Raw genomic sequence first — 6000 nt, forward strand, 5'->3', positions numbered from 1 at the left:
CACACTGGGTCAATGAACTCCATGTTGTGTAAGAACAGCAGTGACCCTTACTAACCTGCTCCTACTGCTCCTGCATGTTTGGTCTCTTCTGTATGTCCACGCAGATGGAATGTGACGAGCTGTGAGGAAACACCTTAAAACACGCGGAAAATGTCATAATAACCTCCAAAACAGAGCGGATCACAGTGACCTGAGGTTAACTGATAAACCCTGTGAAAAACAGACTCACTTTGATCCACAGACTCACATCGCCAGACAGATCACATCACCAAAATAACATATTTTTCTGCTTAGCCCCTAACTGGTGTCTAGCCATGTGTGCAATTTGGGTTTTATTTGCTCAGGTTTCGAGATATTTGTCTCTGAGGTTTCTGCCTCCACTCCAACACAATCACGGTGAAAATGGAATAGAGAATGGAATTTTATTTGTGATGATGAACGTAATAATAAATGACAACAGCAGCACATCTTTCCAGGAACAACATCCTGGTTTCTCAGGATGATCCACAGACTTTCTACCAAAGCAACATTCCCTAACTCTTAACAGTGTGTTCCGTGGATTATCCTGTAAAGCCGGATTTATACGTGATGCAAAAGGTTAATGGGCATCCTGCTGTACAGAGTAAGTATTCATTCATTTTTCCTGTTGATAGCCCCCTTGCAACAGAAGGGCGATGGGCATGCAGTGAGGTGATAAGCATGTCGTGAGGTGATGATGATGCTGTGAGACTGAGAACATTGCGAGACAACTGGAGATCCATCGTGGCAGCACCCTGCTGCTGGAGGAGAACAAACCACAAAACCAAATAAAACAGTCACCACTCAAAACTCTGGATAACCTAGAAGACTTTGTAGATGACTAGTTCTAGACTGGTCCACCGAAACTGATGACAGGACCACAACTATTGAGGCCAGTGTATTAGAATCCATTAACAATAAACTGTCAATCCTGGAAAAACTACATGCTGACATAAAAGAACTAAAAAACAGTCTCAAATATACCCAGTCACAAATCGAAACTTTACAGGTGGAAAATAAGGAACTCAAACTCACCGTCAATACATTCACTACCCAAGTGGAAACCATCTCGAACGAAAACAAAACTATGAAAGAAGCCATACTGGACCTCCAGAGCTGCAGCATGCGTGATAATCTCATATTCACAGGAATAACAGAACAACCTCAAGACAACCCAGAACAAGTAATAAAAGAATTAATGCAATTGGGCCCGAAACTGACACACAATACCGTCAATAACATAACCTTTCACCAAATTCGCTGCATCAAACCCAAAAACAACAGCAGACCAAGACCTATTTTCGCCAAATTTTAACATTTCAAACAAAAAGAACTTAAACTATCATGACTTCTTTACATCATTGCATCAATTATAATCATGAGTGGCTACTTCAACACAGTAATCAACCCTACAGAAGATAGTTCAACAACCTCACATTATAACAAAAACTGGCACTCAACACAGATGAAACAGTACATGATGGATCTCTGCCTTGGCGAAGGTTCGAGGCTACAAAACCTGTCAGCCAAGGAATACACTTTCTTCGCTCCAGTCCATATTCATTTTCACAAACTGACTATATCTTAACAAGCAATTCAATGATGGCAGATATCTCTGACCCCCACCATCCAATCATCATATCTGATCATGCCCCAGGTTCATAATGCACACACACACACAAAAAACCCCCAGAAACTAAAACCTGCTCAAACCAGCTCAAGCAGCACAGAGAGGAAAAATCATCTCATACTCAAGATATAAAAAAAGAAAGAACAAGGAGTAGAAAACAAATTGGAGGCAAGACCAAGCCAAACCAGTTCCTATGCAGCCAACCCCACAGAAAAAAACACTAAAATAAATTAGAGAGGGTAAATTCCAACTTGACAATATCATCAATAAAACGACACAATTCATTTTACAGTAAGTGTGATATAAGCATTTTGAACACAATGAGAAATCTGGCTGATACCTAGAAAATCAACTCAAATGCAATCAGGAGAAATCACTCATCTCAACAATCAAAGATTCAACAGGGAACATCGCCAATAATCCACAAACTAAAAACAATGTCCTCTGACTATAATACTGTGAATTATACAATGACAACAAGGAAAAAACAGCAGAAATAGAAAAAAACGCCAACAAAAGACCAAGCAGACATCCACAGAATATGAAAAGGTACTAAAAACAATGTCAAACAATAAAGTCCCTGGACTAGATGGATTTCCCACTCAGTTTTATAAACACTTTTGGCAAACGCTACCATCACTATTCAACAGAATGGCAGACGAGATAAAAAACTAATCCATCCCCTATCATATTAACACAGCACTAATTTCTGTACTGCTTAAAACAAATAAGCTCACTGCAGAAGTTACAGGCCCATTTCCTTGATAAACACCAATATCAAAATCATCAGCAAAACACTAGCAGCCCAAATGGAATCAGTTATTTCATCCCTAATTCACCCAGATCAATCAGGATTTATTAAAGGCAGACATTCATGAAATAATACTTTTCAACCTGATAAATTTATCCCATCAAAATAACTGTAATCCTTTCACTGGACGCTGAGAAGGACTTTGACAAAGTAAACTGTATTTTTCTTATAAAAACCCCAAGAAAATTTTGTTTTGGAGAGTCATTTATTCAATTGATCAAAATATCCTACAACACACCAAGGGCTAACAAACTAATCTCACAAAACTTCACACTCCACAGAGGCACCAGAGAAGGATGTCCACTCTCATCTTCATAACAGAAATATGCCAAAACAATAATAACACACACATCCGCACCAATAAGGTGGAAAGATAAGAATATATAAAATCAGCCTATATGCAGACGATGTACTCCTATTCTTACAAAATCCAATTAAATCAATAAAAGAACTTATCAAAATCATCAATACATACTCCAACATCTCTGATTATACAATAAACTGGAATAAATCCACCATCCTCCCAATACATGGAGATAGCTCTCATGCTACATCACAAATCCCCCACTTAGCACTCGCTACTGACAACATCACATGTTTAGGTATAAAATTCTCCCCCAAGCTGTCAGAGTTGTACCACCTTAAGTTCGCTCCACTACAAAAAACAATACCAGACGACTTAGACAGATGGATGACATTGCTATTATCCATTATAGGATGTATTGCCACAATAAAGATGATGGTATTACCAAGAATCAATTACTTATTCACAATTACCCAGCAAAATGGTTCAACACATTAGACACACTAACAACATTTTATTGAAAAAAACAAAAAACCCAGAATAAAATTATCCACATTACAACAATCAAAACATCAAGGAGGCCTAGAAGCACCAAATTTCCAACACACAAATCAATTACAATATGATATATTGTAGATAGGCTAGATATAGAACAAACCGAATGCCAAAGCATAGCGATCACAGACCTACCCTTCCTCAGTGACACAATCAAACACCACAGCTGCTCCAAAAACATTGCAATTGCCACAATTTTGACAGCTTGGTGGAAAGTCAATAAAATAAACACTACAATGTCACTTACTGCAAAACACCCATATGGCAAAATCCAGACTACACTGCAAATAAATCACCTCTAATAGGCACTAAATGGAAAGAAAAAGGGATTACACACCTCCATCGCATTTTTGACCGTAACACCTTGTTAACATTTCAACAGCTTATTGACATATATGGCACTGAGAAACAACAATACTTACAATACATCCAATTAAAACATTCGATCAGGTCAAAAACAGATATCTCTAGCACACACTTGGAACAATCCACCCCTATTGGAAAGCATCAATAAAATTCCAAAATGAAGCAAGCCTCTTTCAAAACTGTATAAACTCATATCTTCCACTGACTCCACCGGTGCACCTCATTTTCCAGTAAATAAATGTGACAAAGACCTCAACATCCACACCGATAACCACTCTTGGAATAAAATCTGTAATAATATCTTCAGCATGTCTAGGAATACTAATGTAAGGCCAATATAATACAAGATCATTCACAGAACACATATCACACAGCACAAGATTCACATAATGGGATTATCCAGATCAGACATATCCATTCATTGTATACTCAACACAACTGATGACTACTTCCACACACTCCAGCTCTCTCCGCTGATCCAACATTTCTGGGAAGAAGTAATCACCACCCTTTTCCTATTCCTTTGTTGTAGCATATCATTATCCCCTTTCATATGCACACTCGGCACTGTGGATATACTAAACACATGTTCCACAAAAATCTTAATACCCCTACTTGTAGCCCTAACTATCGCCAAGAAAACAATACTACTAAACTGAAAAAGGAGGAAAAAATCAACATCTCACAATGGTTGGATCTCCTAACATGACAGATATCACTGGAACAACAATTATCTTTACAAACAAAAAAAAACTTGTTCAATAAAAAATATTCAACAACTCTCAGATCTATTCTGCTGCCGGTAAGCTAATGCCACAACACAAGTATAAATGTAAATGTAGGCATGTAACTGGATATATATATATATGTGTGTGTGTGTGTGTGTGTCAGAACAACTTTGTATTGATTTGCAGTGACCCTTCCCTCTAAGGGGACAAGTGGACCCAAACCATGCTGGCAAAATGCCCCCCACAGCATAACAGAGCCACCGGATCCCCTCACTGTAGGGGTCAAGCATTCAGACCTGAACTGGTTTTTCCTTTAATTTGTCACCCATCTGTCTCTCTCTCTCTCTCTCTCTCTCTCTCTCTCTCTCTCTCTCTCTCTCTCTCTATATATATATATATATATATATATATATATATATATGTATATGTATGTATGTATGTATGTGTATATGTATATGTATGTATATATGTGTGTCTGTGTGTGTGTTTGTGTGTGTGTTTAGCTGCAGTGCGTCCTTCTCTCGTTGTGGCTCAAATGGCTCAAATGAGAAGTAGGAAGAAATCCGAGCCAGAGGATTGCACTTGGCAAAGTTAAGTGGAAACAATCTCATGAATGGGTCAGGGAGCTGTATATATATATATGTATGTGTGTGTGTGTGTGTGTGTGTGTGTGTGTGTGTGTGTGTGTGTGTGTGTATGTGGGAATGTGTATGTGAGTATGTATGAACAGAAAGAATTAATACTAAACCAAACCAAATGCATCCAAACTCAAACAGATCACGCCATCTGCTTATTTATTTTTATTTCTTTGAATTATTTTGTTTTGTTTTGTTTACTGTCCTGTGTTACCTATGTCCTTTTATGTTTTGTAAACCAATATTATCTCTTGTTGCCTTTCTATTTGTTAGTATGTCTATATATATATATATATATATATATATATATATATATATTGTCTATATATGTATGCACTTATTGGTGAATAAAAAAAACACAGCTGTATCATTCATGATCTGGCCGCATTATACTAAAATTATTAACTGTGTTCTTTCATACCTTGTGATATAGAGTGATGGTGGGCTATGCACATACTGTAAGAATAAAGCTGGCAATTTTCTATATTTTTCTTGTTGTCAACAAATCTAATGTGCAAAGCCAAACCAACAATGAATTGATCTACTTACAAGTATTGTGTGTGCATCCAAAGCCTGATATATATATATAGCCATGGACCTCCGTTGTTGTCCAAAGACTTTTTAAAACACGTCAATAAGCCACATCGCTGCACTGGGTGGCATGTTCCTTCATTATGAAGATTACAATCACGTTAGTTTGTTTAGAAATGGCTCCAAATCATGTTTTCAGTTTCTGGACAGTAGTTCTGTGTGAGGTAGGACACTTGTTTGTTGACGTTTGTTTAGTGTGGTTTGATACCTCATGTTGTGCTGTGTCATTTTACGCAGAGCAGTGAAGGTTATAAGCTTGGCAGGCTACAAATCTAGCCATGTCTCAGAACAAAATGGAAATTAGCAGAAAGGTGATGGAAAAAAGGCAGAATAATTTGAAATATTCTACTCTACAACACTAG

This window comes from Thunnus maccoyii, chromosome 7, assembly GCF_910596095.1.
Source record: "Thunnus maccoyii chromosome 7, fThuMac1.1, whole genome shotgun sequence".
Classification (NCBI taxonomy): Eukaryota; Metazoa; Chordata; class Actinopteri; order Scombriformes; family Scombridae; genus Thunnus; species Thunnus maccoyii.